Below are 18,052 nucleotides of genomic sequence, written 5' to 3' on the forward strand. Positions count from 1 at the left end.
ACTGTGACTGGGGACTATTGATCTGGAGCATGTTGTCATTCAAATGATAATTAGGAGAGGGTGAGAGGTCGGCCTCCAATCCTTTTAAACATCTAGATGAGAGTTCCTCAAGGACAATGGAAGCGGCAGGATGCATGCACTGTGTTGAGCCCTGCACACACATCTTTATGTGCCCAAGTCCAATATACAAATTATGTAATTAATTCCAACACTCCAGTAGCTCAGTCCAACAATCAATGTAGACAAAACACTGGGAACGGAGCCCAATGCTACAGTACGTACACACACACACACACACACACACACACACACACACACACACACACACACACACACACACACACACACACACACACACACACACACACACACACACACACACACACATACAACACACACACACACAACACACACACACACACACACACACACACACACACACACACACACACACACACACACACACATACAACACACACACACACACACACACACACACACAACACACACACACACACACACACACACACACACACACACACACACACACACACACACACACACACACACACACACACACACACATGCAACACACACACACACACAACACACACACAACACACACACACACAACACATACACACACACACACACACACACACACACACACACACACACACAACACACAACACACACACACACACACACACACACACACACACACACACACACACACACACACACACACACACACACACACACACACACACACACACACACACACACACACACTCTACTGTGACACACTGTAGTGATGGACACCCAACTAAAGCAGGGGCTTTCCAGTTTCTTAAGGATGTAAAATACAATGGGTTTTTATAGGTAAAGTCAGTCTAGAATGTGCTTTAAATATCTGCTGATTTGGTACTTTTGTGAGGATTTCATTGATCAGTTTTTCTCTTTTTCGGCAATGTGGTTTGCGAGCGTAAGGTCAGGTGTTAATCGAGATATACAACAAAGCTTTGTGACTTATTTTCAGAGTTTTATCTTAATAAGAAAACATTAGAAACCGGGTAAAATTGTTAACCGGAAAATGACAGTATAACAACATAAGCACTTCATATTTCCCTGTAATAGCTTAGCGTTGATGCTATCACAGGTTAGGCTTATCTATAATTAAAACTGTATTTTCCAATAGAAACATTAGCAGACCCAACATATATCGTTCTCAATATAATAGCAGAGTTCAAATGAATCATTTTATGGAGCCCTAAGATTTAAAAATATATATTATTTTATTCTTTTTTTGTAGTAAATAAAGTTAAATTCCAGGAGTACATGAAATTCTGTCACTACTGCATTTATATTATCATTATTCAATGAATAATTCTGTTTGCACACTGCCAAAGCGCTTACAGCAGAATTTTTAAGGAACAACTGAACAAATTGTCTTTGAAATTCTTATGGGCTTGTTCAGAGTGTTAAGGGAGAATTTTTTATTTTTTATAAAACCTTATGAGTTTATGTGCCAAGCAGTACAAACTCATGCTTGACCACTCAGAACAGCTTGACCACTCAGAACAGCTTGACCACTCAGAACAGATTGACCACTCAGAACAGCTTGACCACTCAGAACAGCTTGACCACTCAGAACAGATTGACCACTCAGAACAGATTGACCACTCAGAACAGATTGACCACTCAGAACAGCTTGACCACTCAGAACAGCTTGACCACTCAGAACAGCTTGACCACTCAGAACAGATTGACCACTCAGAACAGCTTGACCACTCAGAACAGCTTGACCACTCAGAACAGATTGACCACTCAGAACAGCTTGACCACTCAGAACAATGGCTAGATAAGTTTGTGAGGGAAAGAAAACAGATGTTGCTTTAACAAATTTGTAAAAGTACAGATAAGCATTTAAAACAGTTCTGAGGAAAGTAGAGGGAGGTCACTCTTGGCGTGTGGCGATGGTCGATTTAAGATAATTGCTGGTAAATCGAACACAGTTCATGTGACCACAATGGGGAACGGGCAAACCGTGTGGTGGGTCATCAGCAAAGGAAACAATCTATCATGGTTTCTGTTAACACTTTTTTGCATGTTACAATGTAAATGAACAGACTAAACAGCTTTTCACCCACACATGCAAATACAAAACATCAATGTAAATCAGTGTGCCTGGGGAGAACGCAGACAATGTAAATATTGCCCCCTGGTGGTGGGTGTGGAGTCCCAGGTGCTGCTGAAGTACTAGTATTAGGGACAGCAATGAACTTGGGACTTCTTCTCAAATAAGAACAAAAATAGGCAAGAAATATCTACTTTTGTACACTAACACTAACAAACAATGTCCAACAATAATAGCACGCTTCTAGTTTGTTTGTCAGATACAATCATATAACCTAGACACTTGTTGATCAAATAAGTGGGAATCATACTCAGTATTATACAATTTCGTGGTTCATGGACCACTATTACTCTAGATATACAGTATTGTGTGTTTGTGAAACCAGAGTAAGAACATTAAAATAAATAAACAGAAAGAAAAACGAAGGAAAATTATTCTGGTTGCCTCAGAGAAAATCTTTTACACCAAAAATGTTTGTCCATATAACAAACGAACACAAAAAATCATCAGAGAGTCTAATTAGTGTATTATTTGTATCATCAAATTTGCATCATCAAATAATAGGTCTGTATTCTCCCTCTCTCTCTCTCTCTCTCTCTCTCTCTCTCTCTCTCTCTCTCTCTCTCTCTCTCTCTCTCTCTCTCTCTCTCTCTCTCTCTCTCTCTTCTCTCTCTCTCTCTTTCTCTCTCTCTCTCTCTCTCTTTCTCTCTCTCTCTCTCTCTCTCTCTCTCTCTCTCTCTCTCTCTCTCATTAGAGTAGAGTAAATCTCAATGTCACTTAAAGTCACTTCTATAATTTATTGGCTCCTTAATACTGATGGACAAAGGTCGTCAGCAACGCTGTGAGGTGTTCTATCAGGATTTTCTGTGCGGGTCATTAACCTTGACCTGGTGTAAATGCAGCTTCCCATTGCACACAGGTTTTATGCCCCCAAGATGTTCTCCCTGCGACAGCCACTCCACTGCCCCATCGCTCAATGCTTTAAACTTGCCTTAATTGTCATATGGCAGCCAACGCAGGTTTCCTAATTGATCTGACCTTTCATAGAGCTTTCTAGTTTTCGATCCCGCTTTCATTGTTCCATCTGGCACTTTAAAACGACATCTGGTTAACTGTACTTTACCCGATGATCTCTGAACAGTTATTTTTAAACTGAATGTATGCTTCAACAGATGTTAGTTTTATAGATGATGGACTAAACTGCACTCCGATACAGTCCGTGTCTACAGTACTTCCCTCAGCAATTCAAATATTGACACCAGGAATTACAAGCCTGGCCGCCAGCAAACCCTAATATTATGTTGGCTTCTTCTTTGCAGCCTATTAGGTAAACATCATTTCAGCTCTGTTTTCTCTCATCATTGCACATAAATAAAACATCAGCCTTTAGTTTATAAAGTGATAAACATTTTTTGCTGTGCAGTGTTCGGTTTTACAAATATGACTGTTGTCAGCAAGAAGACAGGCAAATTAGTTGAATAAATAATAAGAGGGCAGACGCAGGGAGAAGATGAGTATGTGTTCAGTGGGATGTCAGTCAACAGGTTACTACAGACAGCACAGGGAGACACTCTATCCCTCTAGTCTAAATGATTATCTCTACAGGTGACACACCAGCATTTTTGCATTTATTCTGAAAAATCCAAAGATTAAATTATTCTACATCAAATGTCTACTAAAGAATACATGGCTACATGTCCAGGGGCCACAATTGGGGTCCCCAATGGTTTTGTTATAATGTTTGAGCATAATAACACAGAATTAGCCATGGCAAAATGTGCAGGAAATTAGCTTTCACATTGCAAAATGTTCTCTTAGCTCCATGGAAGAATGTATAGAATTGCCGGAAATAAGCTGAAAAATAGCACATTTTTCTTTCTACCACCAATTCCGGAACGATTTAAGCTGCTTTCTGTGTGCTCCATCTCACATTATCTGTGGATGTTTTGTTGATTTTTACATCCCCACATAAAAACAAAATGTTCTGATCTGACGTTTTCCAATAGATACATTTCCTATGGCCTGGTATTTTGATGGGGAAGTGCTTGGAGATGGGTCTACCTGCAGGGTGTTACATTAATGGCATATCATTGACTGATTAAACACTTATTGATCGCTGAGATCCGGATGATGGAGACACAGGATATTGATACTCTTACCCATGCAATTTATTCTGTCTGCTCTGTTCCATGAGGCATCAGAATACACTAAGAACATGGGGAAATTATTTTATAGCAGAACATCTCTTAAAACACCCTTCAATTATGATAAATTGTACTTAATTCTTGGGCAGTTGCCTGATTTTACTGAGAATTAATCACATTTCTACTGTAAATTTCATCAAGCACATCCAAACTAAGATTCTTAGCTAAACAGCTATGTATGTAGAATTTAGAAAAACATAACAGAATCTGGCCTCTATTTGAAATACAATTAGATAAGTGTTTCAAACTCTCCAAGGGCATTATGTATTTCGCTGGGAGACAGGCATTGACATGCTCCAGCCTCAAGGTCAAAGTCTTTTGCTCCCCTGGAACTCTCCAGCCACTGATAGGCATGTCGTCCCTCCAGAGCCCATTGAGAGTGAGCCTCAGCCTCAGCCTCAGCCTCAGCCTCAGCCTCAGCCTCAGCCTCAGCCTCAGCCCACCACAGAACATCTGTTCACAAACAGTCCTGATGGAGCCGTCCTGACACCAGGCTGCCTGCCGCCCACACCACCCTATTCCCTAGCCAGGGACAGATGGCGGCCCGTCCCCGTGGCCAAGCTGCAGTTACCTACAGTATGCTTCGTCCTCGTTCTGAGCAAATCAAGAAGCAAAGTAGCCTGCAGGTACCGCCCCAGGCAGGCCTGGGCCACTCACCGCTGACCACCCTCTGGTGGTTTCTAATGTTCCCTTCTGTCAAAAGACAAATTGTCCAACAGCCTGCTCTTTTATGAATTCACCCCGGGGTCCATTTCTCAAAAGAGGTTAAGTAAAATCCTTGGCCTGAGCGCTCAACTTTGAGACAGAACTCTGCTCTCTGAAAAGTTGAGAGTCCAAAAGACAAAGCCAAAGGAGAAATCCATGAGGACAAAAAACAGCAATCTATTTTCATTCCCTCCACAATGACTGGTTGTCAATCACATGGCTTCAACTGGCAGACATACCTGCAGCAGTCTTGTATAAATAACTTGAAGCGCTTCTGGATTTGCAAGAGGTTGTCATCACTGGGAGAAGGTGTTCGAGTGAGTGCAGTGAGATATAAATACTGCACATCAGATCATTTCTTTCACAAATTACCAAACTATTTACAGCGGTAGTCCTAACTGCTGGATTATCAAATACAGACTATTTCCATCTCCTGAAAAATATTTATTTTGTGTCGGTTTGAGTAAGTTGAACCTAGAATTTGAAGAGAATAAATACAGATGATGAGGTTTAACCTCTGACACTCATCCCTTCCATCTACTGTGTAACAGTACACAACACATACTGTACACACATGCTCTGTAGCTACAATCAACCAACCTTGCAACTGCAGGTTGGACAAGGACGGGCATGCAATGTGATAGGCATTAACAGCGTAATGACATGCTATTGATTCTGTACAAAAACAAACTACTACCACAACGTTACTGGCATAGTTCTCTGAGATAAGTCTTAACACTTTTCAAACATATCAGAAACACATTGTGGATCTGCTTGGAGGTACAGTGCATTCAGAAAGTATTCAGACCCGTTGACTTATTCCACATTTTGTTACGTTACAGCCTTATTCTAAAATGTATAAAAAAAATGTTTTTACTAATCAGTACAATACCCCATAATGACAAAGCGAAAAACATGTTTTTAGAATTTTTTGCAAATGGATTAAAAATAAAAAACAGAAATACCTTATTTATATAAGTATTCAGACCCTTTGATATGAGACTCAAAATTGATCTCAGGTGCATCCTGTTTCCATTGATCATCCTTGAGATGTTTTTACTTCATTGGAGTCCACCTGTATTAAATTCAATTGATTGGACATGATTTGGAAAGGCACACACCTGTCTATATAAGGTCCCACAGTTGACAGCGTCAGAGCAAAAATCAAGCCATCAGTAGGTGGCTTCCACCCGGTTGCGTAACCCTGCACCTTAGAGGCTTCTGCCCCATATACAGTGCCAGTCAAAAGTTTGGACACACCTACTCATTCAATAGTTACTATCTTCTACATTGTAGAGTATTAGTGAATACATCAAAACTATGAAATAACACATATGTAATCATCGTAACCCCCCAAAAATTTAACAAATCAAAATATATTTGAGATTTTAGATTTTTCAAAGTAGCCACCCTTTGCCTTGATGACATCTTTGCACACTCTTGGCATCCTGTCAACCAGCTTCACCTGGAATACCTGGAGTTCCTACATATGCTGAGCACTTTTTGGCATCTTTTCCTTCGATCTGCGGTCCAACTCATCCCAAACCATCTCAATTGGGTTGAGGTCAGGTGATTGCCGAGGGCAGGTCATCTGATCACTCCCCTTCTTGGTCAAATAGCCCTTACACAGCTTGGAGGTGTGTTGGGTCATTGTCCTGTTGAAAACCAAAATGATAGTCCCACTAAACGCAAACCATATGGGATGGCGTATAGCTGCAGAATGCTGTGGTAGCCATGCTGGTTAAGTGTGCCTTGAATTCTAAGTAAATCACAGACAGTGTAACCAGCAAAGCACCCCCACACCCTCACATCTCCTGCTCCATGCTTCACGGTAGGAACCACACATGCGGAGATCATCCGTTCACCTACTCTGCGCCTCACAAAGACATGGCGGTTTGAACCAAAAATCTCAAATTTGGACTCATCAGACCAAAGGACAGATTTCCACCGTGCTAATGTCAATTGCTCGTGTTTCTTGGCCCAAGCAAGCCTCTTCTTATTATTGGTGTCCTTTAGCAGTGGTTTCTCTGCACTAATTCGACCATGATGCACTGTCAGAACTAGAAGCACAATCATTTTGCTACACTCGCATTAACATCTGCTAACCATGTGTATGTGACTAATACAATTTGATTTGATTTGATGAAGGCCTGATTCACGCAGTCTCCTCTGAACAGTTGATGTTGAGATGTGTCTGTTACTTGAACTCTGTGAAGCATTTATTTGGGCTTCAATTCCTGAGGCTGGTAACTCCAGTGAACTTCTCCTCTGCAGTAGAGGTAACTATGGGTCTTCCTTTCCTGTGGCGGTGCTCATGAGACCCAGTTTCATCATAGTGCTTGATGGTTTTTGCGACTGCACTTGAAGAAACTTTCAAAGTTCTTGAAATTTTCCGGATTGACTTGACTTTCATGTCTTAAGGTAATGATGGACTGTCATTTCTCTTTGCTTATTTGAGCTGTTCTTGTCACAATATGGACTTGGTCTTTTACCAAATTATCTTCTGTATACCACCCCTACCTTCTCATAACACAACTGTTTGGATCCAATGCATTAAAAAGGAAAGAAATTTCACAAATTAACTTTTAAGAAGGCACACCTGTTAATTGAAATGCATTCCAGTGCACACCTCATGTTAATTGAAATGCACACCTCATGAAGCTGGTTAAGAGAATGCAAAGAGTGTGAAAAACGGTCATTAAGGCAAAGGGTGTCTACTTTGAATAATCTAAAAAATAAATACATATTTAGATTTTTGGCTACTACATTATTCCGTATGTGTTATTTCATAGTTTTGATGTCTTCACTGCTATTCTACAATGTAGAAAATAGTAAAAATAAAGAATGAGTAGGTGTGTCCAAACTTTTGACTGGTACTGTACATAGACTTGAAATCCCTGGCCACTTTAATAATGGAACATTAGTCACTTTAAAAATGTTTACATATTTTTGCTTTACTCATCTGAAATGTATATACTGTATTATATTCTACTGTATTTTAGTCTATGCCACTCCGACATTGCTCATCCTGACATTTATATATACGTTAATTCCATTATTTGACTTTTAGGTTGTGTGTATTGTTGTACATTTTTAGATATCACTGTACTGTTGGAGTTAGAAACACAAGCATTTCGCTACACCCACAATAACATCTGCTAAACATGTATGTGACAAATAACATTAGATTTGATTTGATGAGGTCGAAGTAACCACCAAGACTCTTCCTAGAACTGTCCGCCTGGCCAAACTGAGCAATCAGGGAAGAAAGACCATGGTCAGGGAGGTGACCAATAACCCGATGGTCACTCTGATAGAGCTCCAGAGTTCTTCTGTGGAGATGGGAGAACCTTCCAGAAGGACAACCCTCTCTGCAGCACTCCACCAATCAGGCCTTTATGGTAGAGTGGCCAGACGAAAGCCACTCCTCAGTAAAAGGCACATGACAGCCCGCTTGGAGTTTGCCGAAAGGCACTTAATGACTCTCAGACCATGAAAAACAAGATTCTCTCATCTGATGAAACCAAGATTCAACTCTTTGGCCTGAATGCCAAGCGTCATGTCTGGAGGAAACCTGGTACCATCCCTATGGTGAAGCATGGTGGTGGCAGCATCATGCTGTGGGGATGTTTTTCAGCGTCAGGGACTGGGAGACTAGTCACGATTGAGGGAAAGATGAACGGAGCAAAGTACAGAGAGATCCTTGATGAAAACCTGCTCCAGAGTGCTCAAGACCTCAGACTGGGGCGAAGGTTCACCTTCCAACAGAACAACGACCCTAAGCACACAGCCAAGACAATGGATGAGTGGCTTTGGGGCAAGTCTCTGAATGTCCTTGAGTGGCGCAGCTAGAGCCCGGACTTGAACCCGATCAAATACCTGTGGAGAGACCTGAAAATAGCTGTGCAGCGACACTCCCCATCCAACCTGACAGAGCTTGAAAGGATCTGCAGAGAAGAATGGGAGAAACTCCCCAAATACAGGTGTGCCAAGCTTGTAGCGTCATACCCAAGAAGACTCGTGGCTGTGATCACTGCCAAAGGTGCTTCAACAAAGTACTGAGTAAAGAGTCTGAATACTTAAATGTGAATACGTAAATGTGATATTTCTGTTTTTCATTTTTAATACATTTCTAAACATTTCTAAACACCTGTTTTTGCTTTGTCATTATGGGGCATTGTGTGTAGATTGATGAGGGAGAAAAAGCTATTTAATCAATTTTAGAATAAAGCTATAACGTAACAAAATGTGGAAAAAGTCAAGGGGTCTGAATAGTTTCTGAATGCACTGTATATGCCAGGGTGTGGGTCTACTGAAGCTCAACTAGTGTCACTGAGGTTCAGTGTGCCCGCCCCGTTGGTGCTCTGTCTCTGTTTGTTCTGCTGGTGCCCACTCAGGCCTGGCCATGGCTCAGGCACTGACCGGGCCGCCTCACAACGGCTCATGATCAAACACCGCTCCCCACCCTTCCCCTCGCAAACCAGAGCTGTCTCTGGGGCCTCGCCAGCCGGCTGGAAACATTTGAACTAACATTTACACCAATTATGGAGTTTTATAAACAGCAAAAATCAAGTCCAGCAGTACTTAACAGCACTATTAAAAAACTACACTGGAGCCCTTAATGAGAGGATAGGCCCAAACTTGGTCAGCTGCTACATCACCAAGACAACGACTCACTGATTCTTGGACAGCGTCCAATAAATATGAAAGCATCCTGGTCTTCACACTCTTAGAAAAAAAGGTGATATCAAGAACCTAAAAGGGTTATTCGGCTGTCCCCACGTGAGAACCCTTTGAATAACCCTTTTTGGTTCCTGGTAGAACTCTTTTGGTTTCCATGACGAACCCTTTCCACAGAGTGTTCTACATGGAACCAATAAGGGTTCTGCCTGGAACTAAAAAGGTTTCTACATGGAACTAAAAAGGTTTCTCCTATTGGGACAGCCAAATAACCCTTTTGGAACCCTTTCTTCTAAGAGTTCAGTTTTCTGAGCAACACTTAAGTCTGTTTACAGTTAAACTCTGCTTTTCCAGACACACTGTGCAAGAATACACTTGACCGTGTGATGTGCTCCACTAGAGAGAGAGAAAACACCCATCTTAAAGCAGCAGGCCCCCCTCCACCAAATTGCACTTGTGTTATTCATTCAGATTGCACTAATTAAAGCCCTACTTCACCATGAAGAGGAAGCTAGTGTTTCTTGGAGCACTCACATGCTTAATGGTGCAAAGAATTTCTACCTGACTTGGGCATTTTCACCACAGGTATATGCCCTGACTAACAGTAGACTCTCAGTGTACTGTAAACCCTCTACTACACGACCCTGTGGTTGTAGCCATGGAAACAGCCCCATACATGCCCAGCTGTGTACTGTAATGTGGCTTGGGTCCCAGTCAGTGAGTAGAGGGCTAGGTCTGGTGCTACAGGTCTGGGTGGGTTCCCCTGCCTGCCCTCCATTCCATCCAGTATGATGATCTCACTGCTCCTGGAGAGTATATCAGGCAAAAGCAGCATGATCATTAAATGCTCATGCCGGCGCCACATATCTTTTTAATTATACTCCTTCCTCTCTAGCCTTTTAATGAGAGGACTATCCACAGATAATGCGGGTAATTGGACAATGGACATCACTCATTCAATTATTGACCAGTGAATCTGTTAAAGAATGTATGTGCAATTCTCATCTCTTTCTCAGGCTCAAGCTCTTGGGTTTAATCTACCTTAGGTAAAACATGAGACAGAGCCCTATGAAGGTGTCTATGTTGATTAACCTTGGTGTATATGTTAAGAACATCTTTACAAGCATTGAAAAGGTGGATTGATTGGATCACCTTCCAATAGAATTTACCAAATAGTTACATTTCATCCATTAATTACATCCATTATATAGACTAGCCACTTCAACATACACTACATTACCAAAAGTATGTGGACACCTGCACGTTGAAGATCTCATTCCAAAATCATGGGCATTAACATGGAGTTGGTCCACCCTTTGGTGCTACACCAACTCCAACACTCCACTCTTCTGGGAAGGCTTTCTACTAGATGTTGGAACATTGCTGCAGGGACTTGCTTCCAATCAGCCACAAGAGGCTTTGTGAGGACGGGCACTGATGTTGGGCAATTAGGCCTGGCTTGCAGGCCGCGTTCCAATTCATCCCAAAGGTGTTAGATAGGTCTGCATGGACCTCGCTTTGTGCACGGGGGCATTGTCATACTGAAATAGGAAAGCGTCTTCCCCAAACAGTTGCCACAAAGTTGGACGCACAGAATCGTCTAGAATGTAATTGTGTGCTGCAGCTTTAAAACAGCCCCAGACCATTATTCTTGCTCCACCAAACTTTACAGTTGGCACTATGCATTGGGGTAGGTTGCTTTCTCCTGGGATCCACAAAACACAGATTTGTCCGTCAGACGGTGAAGCGTGATTCATCACTCCAGAGAACGTGTTTCCACTGCTCCAGAGTCCAATGGCAGCAAGCTTAACACCACTCCAGCCGACGGTTGGCATTGCGCATGGTTTTCTTAGGCTTGTGATCGGCCATGGAAACCCATTTCATGAAGCTCCCGACGAACAGTTCTTGTGCTAATGTTGCTTCCAGAGGCAGTTTGGAACTCGACAATGAGTGTTGCAACTGAGGACAGATGATTTTTACTCAGTACGCGCTTCAGCACTCGGTGGTCCCGTTCTGTGAGCTTGTGTGACCTACCACTTTGCGGGTGAGCCTTTGTTGCTCCTAGACGTTTCCACTTCACAATAACAGCACTTACAGTTGACCAGGGCAGCTCTAGCAGGGCATAAATTTGACGAACTGACTTTTTGGAAAGGTGGCATCTTATGACGATGCCACGTTTTACATTTTTTTTAAATAATTTATTTCCCCTTTATTTAACCAGGTGAGCTAGTTGAGAACAAGTTCTCATTTACAACTGCGACCTGGCCAAGATAAAGAAAAGCAGTGCGACAGAAACAACAACACATGGAATAAACAAGCATACAGTCAATAACACAATAGAAAAAAATTCTATAGATGACCTTTATTCTTTAGATGACCTGGAGCCAGTGGGTCTGGCGGCGAATATGTAGCGAGGGCCAGCCGACTAGAGCATACAGGTCGCAGTGGTGGGTGGTATAAGGCAATTTGGTAACAAAACGGATGGCACTGTGATAGACTACATCCAATTTGCTGAGTAGAGTTTTGGAAGCTATTTTGTAGATGACATCGCCGAAGTCGAGGATCGGTAGGATAGTCAGTTTTACTAGGGTAAGTTTGGCGACGTGAGTGAAGGAGGCTTTGTTGCGAAATAGAAAGCCAATTCTAGATTTGATTTTGGATTGGAGATGTTTGATATGAGTCTGGAAGGAGAGTTTACAGTCTAGCCAGACACCTAGGTATTTGTAGTTGTCCACATATTCTAGGTCAGAACCGTCCAGAGTAGTGATGCTAGTCGGGCGGGCGGGTGCAGGCTTGGTTTTACTAGCGTTTAAGAGCAGTTGGAGGCCACGGAAGAAGTGTTGTATGGCATTGAAGCTCGATTGGAGGTTAGTTAACACAGTGTCCAAAGAAGGGCAAGATGTATATAGAATGGTGTCGTCTGCATAGAGGTGAATCAGGGAATCACCCGCAGCAAGAGCGACATCGTTGATATATACAGAGAAAAGAGTCGGCCCGAGAATTGAACCCTGTGGTACCCCCATAGAGACTGCCAGAGGTCTGGGTCTGGACAACAGGCCCTCCGATTTGACACACTGAACTCTGTCTGCAAAGTAGTTGGTGAACCAAGCGAGGCAGTCATTTGAGAAACCAAGGCTATTGAGTCTGCCGATAAGAATACGGTGATTGACAGAGTTGAAAGCCTTGGCCAGGTCGATGAAGATGGCTGCACAGTACTGTCTTTTATCGATGGCGGTTATGATATTGTTTAGTACCTTGAGCGTGGCTGAGGTGCACTCATGACCAGCTCGGAAACCGGATTGCACAGCGGAGAAGGTACGGTGGGATTCGAAATGGTCAGTGATCTGTTTATTAACTTGGCTTTCAAAGACTTTAGAAAGGCAGGGCAGGATGGATATTGGTCTATAACAGTTTGGGTCTAGAGTGTTACACCCTTTGAAAAGAGGGGGATGACCGCAGCAGCTTTCCAATCTTTAGGGATCTTGGACGATACGAAAGAGAGGTTGAACAGACTGGTAATAGGGGTTGCAACAATGGTGGCGGATAATTTTAGAAAGAGAGGGTCCAGATTGTCTAGCACGTTGAAAGTCACTGAGCTCTTCGGTAAGGCCATTCTACTGCCAATGTTTGTATTTGGAGATTGCATGGCTGTGTGCCCGATTTTATACACCTGTCAGCAACCGGTGTGGCTGAAGTAGCCAAATCCACTAATTTGAAGTGGTGTCCACATACTTTTGCATACATAGTGTACTTCATAACAGTACTCTGACGAGGTTCCTCTTTATATGCACTTTAACCACATTTGTCATGTGCATTTAAAGGAAACACACCATTAGCATATCATTGGCTTATTGCAATTGAGACGAGTCCCTGTTCATGAGGGGTTGTCGAAAGGTGTGGGCATGGTTAACCCTTATGGATGAAGGATTTTCGGAAACAGAATCAACATTACGGGAGAATTGTTTTCGTTGGACTCCCACTTAATGTTCAATTGAAAAAGTCACTCCCTGGATGGAAGAGTTCTCCAATCTGAGTGAATTTCAAACCTAAAGGCAAAATCAGTGAAAGCCTCAGAGAGTGGTAGAACTCCCCCACTGATCATCCAATTTGGCTGATAGCAGTGTGTGAAACAAGCAGAGGGGGAGAATCTCACAGGAATCCTCCATCACCAAACAGCTTCAGTTTCAAAACTACAGCCCTAGCTGCAGATGTAGTGCATTAATCATGAGCAGACAAACACCATGTTGTGTCTGTTGGTAATTGTGAATCTCAACCACACTTAGCCTATAGCTACTCGCAACACGAGCTGATAAATCACTCAATTACCAGTACACTATATGGGACGCATTACTTACATTACACTCCAGCACGAGAGCAAACACGTTCATACGGCAGGATTACAAAAGGCTGTTTGTTTGGTGTCAGTAATGGAAGGACACAAATTGTATCTTGTTGTAATAGAAGTAAATATACATATGTTAGGTTGACATACACTATTATAGCTTTAATTGCTTTGTTGGTGAGGAAAGAGGAATACAAAGATGTCATCTGATCTCTGGTAAATAGCAGGGCAAAGAGAGGAAGGGTTATTTCAGCCATGTTTTGTAGTGAGGAGAGACATGCTTTAGAGAATAGATCAGATGAGAATCATCCAAACAAGTGTGACACTGCTGCTGATACTGCTGAAATACACTGACGTTTTCCAATGGAAATGCTGTGCTGGTGTTAATAGCCATTCCCTGCAATATTCACACCTCTAGCTACAATCATTATCATAATTTTGCCAAATACTGTACCCGGCTTTTAATTGCCATACCATTAATTTCTCTGGCAGAGACGATTTCATTTTCAAATTGACATCCCAACTCAAATGATTTAATATAAACACACTGATAAAAAAATAATATCTCAAGGGACATGGAAACATTTTACGTGGTAAGGAAGCAGGCGCCCTTCAACTTAAACGTTATCATGTTCTCAACACTCCAAATAAACCCTGTCTTCTCTCACCCATTTTCAAGATAAAAGACCAGTCATTTAGACGTAATAGTCAGTGCCAAGAGGAAAAAATATTCAACCATTCATTAAATCAGGATACATGCGATAACTTTCAAAATAAAGATTCTTAAAGTCAAATGAATTGCAGTCGTTAGTGCTAATTTAAAACGTATTGATTAAAACACAACAATATGTTAAAAAAAATATCCTGCAACAGACATAATCTTCCCTCTCTTGAGCTTTCCTTACACCACACTGTAATCAACAGATTGTTAGACATACATTTTCTGGGCCCTTGACAAAGTCTGATATATGGGGTCGAAGAGAGCGTTCGTAATCCATCCATTGCTCCAATTTATTACCTTATTATAATTGTATACACAAACATTGAGGTGATTTAGGTGACATAGTGGAAAGATGAAATCCGTTTATATTAAAAGGGTTGCTCACCCCTGGAACACATCCCCCGCAACACCTTTCAATGACTGCTTTTAACAACATGGTTATTGTTTTATTGATCGGGGTTTTATTACAGATTTGACACCCATGTTATGTGTTAATCGAACTGCATATCATTTTTAGACACATATTTTACGAGATTATGACTGCAATTAATTTAATAGCTATTATTTTTTTTGTGATTTCAGACTTAACGAGGTTTGTGGAATAGTGCTCCATTTGTCTTTGGCCCTGTGTTGTCACTCATGCACTCTCCTACATGCTGGCGCAGTCCTGTGACCTTAATGGACGCCACGGAAATGGCCAATTGAGCTAAGTCCGCACTCCAGGCCCATTGCAGAGCCTCACTCTTTTGTTCAGAGAAGTGATATCACTATTAAGGAAGCCATTCATAGCCATATAATTCCTCCTTTCTACACTTAAACGCTCCAAGTTTATGGGAAAATTATACAATTCAGCCTCTGCTCAAAAGTACTTTGTTCATGTATCATTTTTCAGGCATTGTACATTTTACCTACAAGGAAAAAAACATTTTCTATGAGGAAAAGAACGATGAATATTCTTTTTTTGCACACTCTTTAAGCAACATTGGCTTTACACACAGTAAATCATCAGCATACACCCAGACTCCATGTGATGCATTGGCAGTTAAGAGAGGCTAGGAGACACGGGACCATTCTGGGTGTGGACCTGAAATTACACTCTATATGGAGAGAGAGTAAGAGGGGCCACTGTTGGTCAATACCCTGGATCTGTGTTTCCTTTCATTCCATCTCCAGAACTGCACATCTGCTGAACGTGGCACAATTTATCTATCACAATAATTATTAATTAATTGTTCATCTCATCCTCTATAATTGAGGACAGATCTGGAACACCATTAGCTGTGATAATAAAGAGAGCGATATCTCCCGTCCACCTGAGCACACGGAAAAAGGCTTCCTGCTCTGGATCTTTGCGGCCTCGTCAGCAAATGTATTCTTTGCACTGAGCAGTAGTTAACAACTTATAGGTTTGTCAAACCAATTGAATTTAAAAAAAATATTCATAGCAATTATCTCTTTGCATAATCGGTTCCAGGACCTTGGGGGTCTACTGGGTCTTATAACGTCTTTAAAATCATTGTTCAGTGAAGTCATTTGAAGTTTTGTGGAAATTGCTTAATAATCAGATCCCAAAGTCAATATTTGGCTGGAAAACTAACTTGTAGATGGGGAGAACTTCATGTTACTCAAATGAAAAAGGGAATGGCAAAAGAAAATGTGCCAATGCTGCACACAACTGTGCAGTGTATTGAGCTAAATACTGTAGCTGAGTGACTGTTTCTTTTGTTTGAATAATAAAATAAGATGTCTGTGAGTATGTGTGAGTATGCCCATGTGTGCAAGTGTGGTTGTGTATGTGACTTTAAGTCAGGGTGGCAGAGGGCAGCAGGTAGCCCAGCGGTTTAGAGCGTTAGCCCAGTAACGGCCCGAAAGTCATATGAAATCAAAAAGAACAAAACATTTAATAGTACTAAGGAACTTTGGTGAATACTAAGTATTTTTTAAACCTCCTGCTTTGGGCTGGATGTGTCAATGTATAATTCATACATGCATAATCTATGAGCATAATTACTGTCTTACCTCAATTAGCCACAAAATCCCCTAGCAATTCGAGTTCAACAAATGAGCTTCAGACCCTCACCATATGAGTGACAGCTAGCAAGATTCACATGATGAGAGAGAGCAATGAGAGAGAGATCAATGACGTTGTGCACACATCGACACATACATGATGTAGTACGCAATGTCCCGGGATCACTTTTGGCTTGTGAGAACTACAGCCTAAAAAGTATACAAAAGTACAGGAGAATCCCTTTAACACAGTAGTGTGCAAACTACATTTGAGAGCTATCATACTTAAACAGAGGGGGATGGATTTTAGATGTCCGAATTAACCCCTTCACAATGAGATGTATCCGAGTCCATATAAATGGCGATAATGAGAGAGATAAAATGACAATGTGTAAAAACGGTGTTGGTGTATCAGTGAGACACTAACATCAGAGCAGAGAACACACTCAGAGGTATGGTCTGACTAAAGAACCACAGGCAGGACCCAGAGAGGATCCCTTTAATAGCAAGGACAAATAAAATAAAATACAGGTCTCACCCACTGTTACCCTTGACTCTTAAAGTATATATGAATCACAACCCTTATTATGGCTTTGACACAGCCACCAGGGTTTCTTTATGAACACTACTTAGGAAGCATCTCATAATGTGCACCGGCTAAACCCAATCATAATATGTCTTGCGCAATAACAACAAGACAATACTTATGTCATATCATCATTACGCTAATAGTAAAAGCCTCGGCTACTCTTAGCCACACACAATTAGTCATTTTAAACTGCTTATTGGTGAAAAAGCATCAAAGATCAATTGAAACATTTAGCAGGTGGCTACTCTATGTCATTGCTAACATTGATTATCTATGTGACTCAAATTGGTCTCTAACAATAGCCATTTCACAGTCCATCAGGGATTTTCAATTATCAAAATGTGACAACAGTACTAGGCAGGCTTGCTTAGTACAAAAATCACGAGTGTCTCAAATACAGTTCCCTTTGATTTGCATATATGCAATGGGATAGGCCTACAGTAGGTTTTGTCACATTTTAAAGGTACCATTCCTACTCAGTTTTGTTATACGTTTCTTCTGAGGAATAAACTAAAAGAAGCCAATATCCATCATTAGTTTTAGATATAGTGATGACAAGACCTAACCATTATTGGATGAATGAGAAACATTTTTAAAGCCATAAATACGTTTTCAATAAGCCAGTGGTGAAAAATCATCAGACAGAACAAAGGAATTAGCCAAA

This window comes from Salvelinus namaycush, chromosome 2, assembly GCF_016432855.1.
Source record: "Salvelinus namaycush isolate Seneca chromosome 2, SaNama_1.0, whole genome shotgun sequence".
In the NCBI taxonomy this organism is placed as follows: domain Eukaryota; kingdom Metazoa; phylum Chordata; class Actinopteri; order Salmoniformes; family Salmonidae; genus Salvelinus; species Salvelinus namaycush.